General features: G+C 44.4%; 1 non-coding gene across 1 annotated transcript; it reads left to right on the top strand.

Moving 5' to 3' along the window:
- Positions 1-356: 356 nt before the first annotated feature.
- Positions 357-428, top strand: TRNAW-CCA (transfer RNA tryptophan (anticodon CCA)). Its single transcript has one exon. It is a non-coding gene; the product is annotated as a tRNA-Trp (tRNA).
- The last annotated feature ends 11,648 nt before the right edge of the window (positions 429-12,076 follow it).

The raw sequence follows: 12,076 nt of genomic DNA, 5'->3' as shown, positions 1-12,076 counted from the left end.
AGCCAAGCAGAGAAAGATGGGGGAGAGAATGCTCTGAGCAAAGGTAATAGCAAGCAGTGTTCTAGGCCTGAAGCAAAACAGAGCTTAACATATGCACTGAACAGAAAGTACAGGATAACCTGGAGCACAGGTAGGAAGAAGGACATGGTGAGACATGAGGCTGACTACCTAAGCAAGGAAAAAATTATATAAAGTCTTGTAAGTCATATCAAGGATGTCAGACTCTCCTAAAGCTAATGGTTAATGAGAGGCTGCGGAAAGTTACTATGGAAGGTATATTAATCAGGATAATCTGAATTATATTGCAGTGACAACTCCAACATCTCAGTGCCTTAAAAAGACAAAGATGAGGGACTTCCCTGATGGTCCAGTGGTTAAGACTCCACGCTCCCAATGCAGGGGCCCAGGTTCGATCCCTGGTCAGGGAACTAGATCCCACATGCCACAACTAAAAAATCCTGCGTGCCACAACTAAGACCCGGCACAGCCAAATAAATAAATATAAAAAAAAAACCAGACAAAGATGATTTCTCTCTTACTCTTGATCACTTTAGCAATTCAGATGGAGGCTCTATTCCATGTATCCCCATTCTGGAACCATTTCAAATGTAACTGCCCACCATGGCAGAAGGGAAAATCAAAAGGATGGTATATTGTGCATTGATTCTTAGGGCTTTCTACCCAGAAATGACACACATAATTTCTGCACTATTTATAATAGCCAAGACATGGAAGCAACCTAAATGTCCATGAACAGATGAATGGATAAAGAAGATGTGATATATATATACACACACACACACACATATACATCCCGTTGTATTATACATGTATTCAATGGACTATTACTCAGCCATAGAAAAGAATGAAATAATGCCATTTGCAGCAACATGGATGGACCTAGAGATTATCATACTAAGTGAAGTAAGTCAGACAAAGACAAATATCATATGATATCTCTTACATGTGAATTTATATAAGAGAATTTATGTAAGAGATGTTTAAACTTTCATCCCTGGATGTCACTCACTGCCTTGGTGAATGAATTTTGGCATTTTTGTGGGAATGAGAGGAGCCGAAGATTTATGAAGCACAGTATCCAGACCTTCCCCAACTTCTGTCTGCTGGGACCTGATGGGACTCCTGAGACCTGGACCCTGATGGACCAAACCGAGAGCTGTGAATGGAGGTGCCATGCCTGAGTACCAAGAACCCTGTCCTGTATCTTCTACTCCCCCATATCTTCTACTATCAGATCCAGGCTCTGAATAAACTGAGTTTTCCCATGTATGCCCACGTGGACCAAGACTTCCCAGTTATACAAAAGGTCAGCCAAAGCCTGAAATAGATGGCCATGCCCTGTGGATGACACCTGTGGAAGTGAGTGCCCTTGGAAATTTCTCCAGGAAAAGAAATGATGTCAAATAAAGATGTGGGGGGGTGTTCCATGGTGGTCCAGTGGTTAGGACGTGGCGCTTTCACTGCTGTGGCTTGGCTTCAATCCCTGGTCGGGGAACTAAGATCCTGCAAGCTGCATGCCGCGGCCAAAAAAAAAAAAAAGGCCTGGGACTGTAGTTTAATGAATGGGTGTATAGGTAAATAATGAAGACACTAAAGCTTCTTGCTCGCTTGTGTTTCTGGAGTGCCCAGTAGAGTGTTTTTCACACAGCTGTTGTTCAATAAATGTTTTTAATAAAAAAGAAGACAGTATCACAAATAATTCTGGCTTAAGTATCTTAGAATAGTTGTTATAAAAGACTACATTTTTATTCTAAATGAGCCAGAACACGAAAGAATCTACCAACTTGTCACTCTCCTCATCTCCACGGCTAACATCCTCTCACAGAAATAACACAAGATCAGAAGGAGAAAAAGGTACAAAATGTCAGCGTGGGTAATGTTTTTCCAACAAGTCAGGCATTTATGTATGTTAACATACTTGTGGATTTTTCATAGAAATATCTTCTTGCTTTTGGGCTGACTTTGCAAATAAGGCACTCAAATTACTAGATAACAGTATCCATATGAAAACAGAAAACATGTGAAACTGAAATTGTTACTAAATATAGATGAGTATTAGGCTATTCTAATTATTAGAAAAGTTTGACAGTAAATAGCTTATATATTGCTTCTTGTTTCAAATGCAATAATTTTAGACGTGAAAGTTACCCATCACTGATGAAAAGTCTGGACTATGTTAATACTGAATAAAATATTTATTGTGATTTTTAAAAGAAAAAAAAAGGAAAAACTTATTTGATTAAAAGAAATATTTGCTTAATGTAATTTACGAACCCTCTGAGCAGTTTGGATTCATGTAAAAGCAGTTTACGCAAAGTACACTGATTTCGTTGAACAAATAATATCTTAGGAACAAGACGGTGTGTGCACTGTACTTAAGCCAAGATGAGATTAAAACATCCCTGCAGGTGTAACCTGGACCCTGAGATTGAAACGTGAAATCATCAAGGAGACCACTTTTTACCAAGCAAAAAGCAAGTCTAATAGTCAGAGCTGAGCAAGGGCAGCTTGGGTTGCCTTTGAAGGTAGTGAGCCCCCTTACTCAAGCTGCTCAAGCAGACACCCTTTGGTGAACATGCTGCACACAGACCCCCAACCCTGGCAGCCCTGAAAGTCGATGAATTTATTTCAAGATTTATCCACAGACGTGGGATGCTCTGTGGCCCTCTCCCAATGTCTTGACTCTCCATAGTCTTTGGCCTGCTACAGGTTTATGGCACCATTTTCCATAGAAACCGGAGGAACGCTTACTCAAGCTTCAGGTGCTGGTGGGCAGGTGGTCTAATTTTAACAGTCATCATATGGCCACAAGAGCAGGTAGGAGTATCTGTGCTTTTGTTGAAACCTAAGCTCCTTCCCCTGTGATATTTATGCCAGAGCTGAAATGAGCAAGCCCTCTGTTTGCATAGATTCCCCAGTGTTTCAAAATCCCTTCTTGTTCTTTCTTTTCCTAACCCATCCAGGAGATGACAGATAACCTTGGTCACCGGACCAATACTTACCAAGTCTATTCTAAAGATCCAAGGGATTTACAAGAGGTCCTTGTCTGGCCAGGAATTTTCAGCCAGAAGCAGCATTTGCAGATTCAAGGGGAGGGCATGTTTGGGGCCATTTGTGGGAAAGAGATGGGTACATTGGAGTACAACTCTTGATAACCAAGGTGGAGGGGTGAAATTTTATTATTAGGCTGGCTTATGAATAACTCATCTGCTAGAAAACTCTTGTATCCACTCTTTGCCTGAGTAGGTCGTATTCATCCTTCAAGTTTTAACTTAAAGCCCACTTTCTAAGAGAGTGGATATTCCTATTCCATAGGAAGCATATTCTTCCTATTCCCAAGAAGTGTATAGAGTTTGGGCAAATGCTGCAGCAGATCCCAAATGGGCAGCAGCTGGGGGCTGTCAGCTCCCTGCAGCCCTCCGAGCAGGATCTCTCTTGCAGGGAGATGTGAGTGGTGCACCATCATTCTTGCTTTCATGTACCACTCTAAATATTTTGAATGTGAATACTCTTTTCCTCCTTGAACCATTTCTTTTAAATAAATTCCCAGACATGGAGACACTGAATCAAAGGGGGAGTATGAACAATGTCCTGGTTCTTATACCGATAGCCAGAATGCCCTTTGCGGGGATGGCCCGGTGAAATGTATCAGTTTTCCTGCTCCATCCTTCCGTGAACGCCACGTAGGAAGCACCAGGCTGTACAGTAAACACGTATATGTGGACGGCACAGGAAAGAACTGAAGGGAGACAGTGATGCCCCCACTTACAAAGACATGACATAGCCTGACGTGTTGAGTCAAGAAGAGGAGACGTGCAAAAATAGTTGCTCCGATGGGCTTCCCTGGTGGCGCAGTGGTTGAGAGTCTGCCTGCCAATGCAGGGGACGCAGATTCGAGCCCTGGTCTGGGAGGATCCCACATGCAGCGGAGCGGCTGGGCCCGTGAGCCACAATTACTGAGCTTGCGCGTCTGGAGCCTGCGCGTCTGGAGCCTGTGCTCCGCAACAAGAGAGGCCGCGATAACGAGAGGCCCGCGCACCGCGATAAAGAGTGGCCCCCGCTTGTCGCAACTAGCCCTTGCACAGAAACGAAGACCCAACACAGCCATAAATAAATAAATAAATAAACCCAAAAGTTAAAAAAAAAAAAAAAGAGTTAGAAGTGACTGCAGAATCTGTTGTCCAACCTCCAGTTTCCCAGTACTAATTCTTGTAAAAAAAAAAAAAAAAAAAAAAGTTGCTCCGAAAAGGAAGGAAATTCTGATACATGTTACAGCACGAATAAACCTTGAAGACATTAAGCTAAGTGAAATAAGCCAGTCACAAAAAGACAAACACTGTACGGTTCCACTTCTCTGAGGTGTCTAGAGTAATCAAATTCATCCAGACAGAAAGTAGAAAGGTGTTGCCAGCGACTGGAGAGGAAGGGGGCGGGGGGGGGCGGGGAATGGTGAGTTGTTTAATGAGTGCAGAGTTTCAGTTTTGCAAGAGGAAAAATTCTGGAGATTGGTTGCACAACATTGTGAATATCCTTAACACTACTGAACTACACAATTAGAAAAGGTAAGGTGGTAAATTTTATGTTACGTGGTTTTTACCGTAACTGAAGGAAAATAAAATTCATTATAGCTCATAAAACAGCCTGCCAACTGATGTCTCTTGCTGTCTGCACTGCCCTCTGCTGGTCAACGATGCCCACGACGCAGGGAGGAGCACTCCCGGCTTCCAGAATAAAATCAACTGCTCACCACTAGGGGAAGCCTTTTATTTTATTGCTACTCGGCTTTTAAAACTGGCAGAACTATGCTCAGAGGGTAAAAACTTCATCGAAAGCCTGCACCATAAACCAAGAGGGTTGAAAGCCACCCCCATCCTTCACGCTTTTTTCCCCTTACGCTTGCCCCTGTGGTTGTATGCCCACATCCTCTCAAAAGTTATCCCAGCCTCTATCAGATAAACCATAACCTGGTGACTTGAAAGATTAAAAGCTACGATTCCAGGAGAAGGGGGATGGGGAATAAATTAGGAGTTTGGGATTAAAATATACACAGTACTATATATAAAATAGATAACCAACAAGGACATACTGTATAGCACAGGGAACTATACTTAATATCTGTAATAACCTATAATGGAAAAGAATCTAAAAAAGAATATATATATAAAATGGAATCACTTTGCTGTACACCTGAAACTAACACAACATTGTAAACCAACTATATTTCAATACAAAAAAATTCTTAATAATGAAAGTAATAAGATTTTTAAAAAGAATTTTAAAAGCTCTCAGGGGAATTTGCTGGTGGTCCAGTGATTAGGACTCCGCACCTCCACTGCAGGGGAACTAAGATCCCGCATGCCATGTGGCGGGGCAAAAACAAAAAACAAAAAACAAAAACCTCTCAGGATATCAGGATGTATCAGGATAGTGATTCTATCAGTGTAATGCACATTTGATCTACTGGCTGTAGTGCATATCACAAATTTTTCTGAGCCTTGGTAGAGTTTTTCCTAAATTGCTAGTCTCACCTAAAAAGGCCCATTGGCCACAAATCAGGTTGAATTCATGGAATACTCTTCAGGAGGAGACCAGAAAAAAATCGAAGTTTCCACTCAGGAAGCTGAATGTGTTCCTTTCGACTCCAGCAGGGAACTAGGTGATTTCTACTTCCCACTGTGGAAATGGGAAGGTAGTTGAGTGAGACAATGCAAAAAGCTCCATAAAGGAGTGGTTTTTGAGATAAGGCTTGAAAGTTCATATTTGGTTGACTACTGCTGTGTAATAAGCCACCACAAAATTCACTGGCTTCAAACAACAATTCTTTATCACTCACTCCTCTGTGTTTTGACTGGGTTGAGCTGGACACTTTTTCCTTCCATGGGATGTTGGCTGGGAGCTCACCTACATAGCCTCCATGGAGACGGCACGAAAGCTGAGCTAAACCAGGACACTGGCAGAGCAGGCCATGCATCTCTCCAAACAGTCACATGGTCTCTCCCTCTCTGTATGGCCTCTCCAGGAGAATAGCTGGATGTTTCAGGGCTCTCAGGAGTGCAGGTTTCCAGGTCTTACATTTAGGCCCTAGTGATGACACAGCTTAATGTCTGCCACATTGAATTAGTTAAAATGAGTCACAGGGCCAGCCCAGATTCACTGTGGGATAGGACCTCACAGGGGCATGAATCCTGGGAGGGGTGGTTAATTGGGGACCATCACTGGAGACTGGTTACAACAACGGTGAGAAAAAGATGCTGAGATATAGAAGGATGAGCAGAGAGAAAAGCCTGGATAAAAGCACAAAGTATCTAAAGACACAAAAGAATGGGCTAAAGTGTATGGTTTGTAAAAAAGAGTCAGTGGACAATTGGTTTGTAAGTGAGGCAACAGTCAGACTACTGGGGACCTTGTACGTTAGGCTCAGCAATTTGGACTTAATTTTGTCCAGTAGTTCTCAAATCCAACTGTGCCATGGAATCTCCTGGGGTCCAGGGAATGCCAGCTCCCCAAATACCATCAAAATAACCAGCTGATGAGACAGGGAGAACTCCATCTCAGCAGAGATTTGGCAGTGTCTCAGAGAGGGAAAGGCAAGGTTAGAATTAGTGAGAATTGGAAGTTTGGCTTAAGGCAGGTCCCTCAATGGAGAGGGAGGGTTGTCTTGACTAGGACTGGGTAGAGATCACAACACAACAGTCTAAGGCAGGCAGCAAAAGCAAGGTAAGGCAACGGAGTCATATAATCTTAGGGCACAAACTGTTGTGCTTTCCTTGAGGAGTTGATGGATATTCTGGAAAGAATAATTAAGCCACTTGTCTAGGCAAGAACCTCCTGGAATAGTAAAATTATGCTAATGAACAGATTGGAATACTAGGTTAACATGAAGAGTAAGCTCTGTGGAGTATAGGTAGTTTGTGTCTCAGAACTTTGTCAAAATACAGATTCTCAGAACTCATCTTCAGAAGTTCCTGTTCAGTGGAACCCAAGAACCTTTATTTTTAATAGGCTTCATTGGGAATCAATGCTATAAGCTGACGGGTAGCAGGGCAGACTGTCCCCAAATATACTGCTTTGGTATATTGCTTATTTCAAGCTAAAGGCATTTGAAAAACAGCAAATGCAGGAAGAGGCTTTTTCTGAACTTTCCTTATCTGTCTAAAGAGAAATCTTCCAAAGGAACTCAATTGTCATAAACCCCCTCCCCAGGAGTTCATCATCCAGGGAAATGTACTACTTAACACAGGAGAGGAGACTACAGGTCAACACCAGAACCAGATCAACTTTATCACAATCACACCTCCCATCTGTCTTCTAAGGACCATTCATCTTTCCAAAAAATCACTTGTTCTCCCTTAAGAGGCCTTTGTGGCCACCTCTCCTTTTCCTATTAAAAGGATATTTAAACCTAAATTCTAAAGCCAACCTCTTTGAGCTATTCATTTCCCCCTGGGTATCTCCCACGTATACATGAGGTAGACATATTATAAACTTGTTTTTCTCTTGTTAATCTTTTATTACAGGGGGTCTCAGTCAAGAACTCAGAAAGGTGGAGGGAAATTATTCTTCCTCCTCTACAAAGCCATGAAACACTGTAGGTTAAGATATAACGATGGTATAAACACAGGTTAATTCAGTGACGCTGGTAAGGGTTTTTCTAGATTCTGTATCCGCTGCCAGTTTTCCTCATCTCTTTGATGATTCCGGATTTCTCCAAGCTAAGTTGCAGAGAATATGTGTATCCATTGCCAGGTGAGGCAAACTCAGGAAAAATCCATGAGGAAAAGTATCACAGGAAAAGCAGGGATTGTGCAGGAAGCAAGGATTCCCAGGTGTCTTTGGAAGGAGGGGAGGAGTGGGAACTGGAAGTTTCTTTATCCTACAAGTCCCTTGGTCAGATGACTCTTGGGTGTCGATGTCAGAGTGAGGGTGGGGTTCCACACAGAGGCAATAGGAGTTACTTAGAAGTTTAACCCAGAATCCCCATCAGCTCGAATTCAGGATGATTGAGTCCTTAAGACTGGAATTTAGGACCCCAGGGCTGCCCCTGACGTTGAACTATAAACACACCAGACTAAAAGTCCCCCAGACTTTTCAGCCTATCTGACCCTTAATTGGCGTAATCTTGGTTAAATCACTGTGTTCCTCTCCTCCCCCTCACATTCACAGATGTTTACAGAAAAGAAGTTCAAGGAGATTAAGTCACCTGTCCAAGAACACAGAGCCACTAAGTGCCAGGCTCTATCCCAAATACAGTTCTGCTGAACTCCAGCTAACTTCCCCCTCTACTTCTTTATCATTATTGCCTCTTTCCCTTTGACAAGCAGCATGATTTTTTTCAAGCAGCATGATTACTTGGTCCTTGTCCTTATTTGAAAAATATATACACAGATAATGCTGCAGAATGCTGCAAGATTCAATAGAATCTTGTGATTCTATTGAAAGGACTTTCTTCCTTTGTGTTGTTATTTAGGACCACTTTGCATCCTCATTCATCCATTCATTCATTCATGTATTCCCTCCTCAGATAAGCGTCTAGAAACAAGTAGGGTGTGGAATGAGACTGAAATCAAACAGAACTCTGTGGAGCTCTCCTGGGTACAAAAGCCTCTCAATGTCCCCTGTTTCTTGTTTGTAGGAAAAAAGAATTTTTTTTGAGTCTTCTAGGCCTTCCCCAAGTTCCAAAGAGCAGACTCAAGCAGTTAACAGGTTAATATAGTCACAAGACTCCTAGTTCCTCCTTAAGGGCTATAGATAACAATCTGATACACATCTCTCAGTTCTTCTACAGAAACTAAGATCCACCCACCCAGGTGGATGATAGTGACCACCTGCTGACCACAAGCATGTAGACCCCAGACTAGCTGGAACCAGAAGGCTGAGATTCCGGAGACATCACCCTGTTACTTCACCACCAACCAATCAGAAGAAAGTCACACACCCTGAAGCCCTCATTCCAAATTTTGCCTTTAATTCTTCCCCCAAAACTACTGGGGAGTTCAGGTCTTTTGAGCATGAGCTGCCCATTCTCCTTGCTTGGCATTCTGCAATAAACCTTCCTGCGCTCCAAATTCCTCACTGGTGTCGGGCACACAAACTTGGTTTCGACTATAAGACCCCTACCTGCAGGGGCCAATATTTAGCCAGTAACCCCAGGAAGGCCACTTGCAGCTAGTGTCAGTTCTGACTGGCTTCGCCTGCAACTTGCAGGGTGTTAAATATTTGGACTGTTTTCTCTGCCTATCTGCCAGGGTAATTGCATGTGTGTCCCCCAGGGCTCTCAACTGGAATTCGCACTGCCTCAGGCTGTGAAGCAGGGTGGGGCCTGGACTGAGCCTGGTTGTCAGGACACAGGGACTCAGATCTGGCCCTGCTACAGTCCTTGCACACCTCACTTTCCCTGGGAATCCATTTCTCCACAGTAAAATCAACATACGGCCTGGTACCACTTTTGCAAAAGCAAACAGTATGTGTCCATGAGCCTGGGTTCACACAAGGAGACGTGTCTGGAAGGATATATACCCACCTGATCACAGTGGTTATTTGTGGGCCTTTTCACTTTATCTAATCTCTTGACTCTTCATTTTCCATAACAATCATTTGTTGTGATTTTTAAAAGTGAATAGCTAGAAAATTCCTATTTGTTCCTGTTTTGCAGGAAGTCACACTTTTTTATCCCTGGTCCCACGGGGGGGGGGGGGGGGGGGGGGGGGCCTTGACATCTGACTCAAGGCTGTCCTGCCTGTGTGTTCCTTACACTGCCTCGGAACAACTGGGGGATGTGAGTGCTGAGCACCGTTTGACCCTCTTAATCCCCGAGTCGCAGCCAGTGCTGCCCAGGGCTGGTAACAAAACATTCTCACGATTTTCCTTGCCCTCCTCTTGCTGGCATCTGATCCACATCAGCAAAGGCTTAGCCACCATTCAACCAAAGCATGCTTATCTTCTCTTGTATCCACTGCCATAAAATATCCACAAACCTGCCCAAGGTCCTGGGAAAGAGCTATCACTCAACGTGATAAATTTCCAGTTTCTTTGAATTTATGACATGAGGTGTTTGTTCCTAAGTCACAAGCGCAGAATGTGGGAAAGCAGTGTGATTACTTGTTCCTGTCATACACCGAGGGGGGGTGGGAAGCTTTACTGCTTTCCCAGAGAACGGAAATTTGCTTCTCTAGCAAATTCTCCATCCTAAACTACCTTATGATAAATAAATGACACTTTTTGATCAAAGAATTGCAAACATAGAGATCAGAGGGAACCACACGGTGGTAGAAAGAGCACTAGACTTCGGATTCAGACCAACTTGGGTGCGAATTCAGACCTTAAACAAGTCACTTAACCCATTTCACTGAATGAACACCCTATTTTGTGCCAGGCAACTTGCTGGGCATCTTACATTCAATAGCTCAAGCCTGAAGAGCTTTGTATTGTTTTCATCATGTAACAGATGAGGGAAGTGGGACTCAGAGAAGAAAGCCATGCTAGTGGGAGGGCTCAGCTGATGAAATGACGGAGCCCAGACTCCAATTCAGATCTTGAGATGTCAAGGCCAGTACCTATTCCTCCAGAAAGTATTGCCTCTCCCATACACGATGGGGAGAAAAGACCTCTGCCCCAACCACACCACTGCAAACAGGTGTAACCAGGAGTGATACCACTGGGTTCGGTGATCCCACATGCCCTTGCCAGGAGCCTTCTTGAACCCCAAAAGCCCTAGGAGAGACAAAAATCAAGAAGACCCTGACACTGAATAGGAAGAAGAAGCCCTGAGCCCAGATCAGTGGATGGAAACTGTGCTTTGGCATCAGATGAACCTGGATTCGAATGCTGCCTCCCCTGGGTACCTAACTGTGACCCTGGGTACTTTCCCTGACTTCTCTGGGCCTGTTTCCTAATGTGTAAAAAGAGACTGGTGAGATGTTAGAATGGGATTATAAAGCACTAGCCCAGGGTGTCATTTAGAGCAGCTGCTGATCTCAGGGGGACAGGGGCCCTAGAGAGCTCCAAGCAGATGGAAGAGGAGGAGAAAAATTCTTGGGCCCTGGACTGTTTGCAAAGTGTGCTAAGCCCCCTTGAGAAGCTCTGTCCTGCCCATATGTCAGGGCTGTGGAGCACTGGCACAGCCATACTTGATTTTTTTTTTTTAATTTTATTTATTTATTTATTTATGTCTGTGTTGGGTCTTCGTTTCTGTGCGAGGGCTTTCTCTAGTTGCGGCAAGCGGGGGGCCACTCCTCATCGCGGTGGGCGGGCCTCTCACCGTCGCGGCCTCTCTTGTTGCGGAGCACAGGCTCCAGATGCGCAGGCTCAGTAGTTGTGGCTCACGGGCCTAGTTGCTCCGCGGCATGTGGGATCTTCCCAGACCAGGACTCGAACCCATGTCCCCTGCATTGGCAGGCGGATTCTCAACCACTGCGCCACCAGGGAAGCCCGATTTTTTTTTTTTTTTTTTTTTTTTTTTTTTTTTTTTAGAGCTGCCCTGAACCTGCTCTAGTCCAGAAAGGGGCTCTTTTCTGTAATATCTGCTGAAGGCCCACAAGGAAATCAGCCTGGAGTGAATGTGACCTCCTAGCCACAGTGCCCACAGGTTGGCTGGTCAACTGGGGAAAGGCCCCGTTTTCCTGGGCTACTTCCTCACTGAGGCTGAACTTGACACTTGGAATAACAGGACCCTAGCTGCGTCCAGTGGCCAGGAGAGAGTGAGAGACTGAAATACCAGGTATTCAACAGATGAGGTTGGATTTTCTTCGTAGAGATGAATTCAAGAGGGCCTTCGGGGAATTCGCCACTCTAATTTACCCTTCCCTGGCCCAAAGCCTGGAATTAGTTTCACTCCCCTTGGTGCCTCTGATAAGAGACCTGCTTGCTATTCTTTCCTCTGAAGACTTCAAGGAGAGGAACCTGGGAGGGGCTTGAGTTGGGCTGAGTCACTGCCTTGAGGCTCACTTAGCATCAGCTCCCAGGCTGAGAATTTCCCCTGGGCGACCCCAACCCTGGAGGAGCTAAGGCGCAGCGGGCTGCCCAGGCGAAGCTCTCCTCCAGCCATGGCCCTGTGCCT

The sequence above is a fragment of the Eubalaena glacialis genome, chromosome 10 (genome assembly GCF_028564815.1).
Source record: "Eubalaena glacialis isolate mEubGla1 chromosome 10, mEubGla1.1.hap2.+ XY, whole genome shotgun sequence".
Classification (NCBI taxonomy): domain Eukaryota; kingdom Metazoa; phylum Chordata; class Mammalia; order Artiodactyla; family Balaenidae; genus Eubalaena; species Eubalaena glacialis.
The sequence above is the reverse complement of the archived record's forward strand: the minus strand, read 5'-3'. Positions and strand labels throughout refer to the sequence as shown.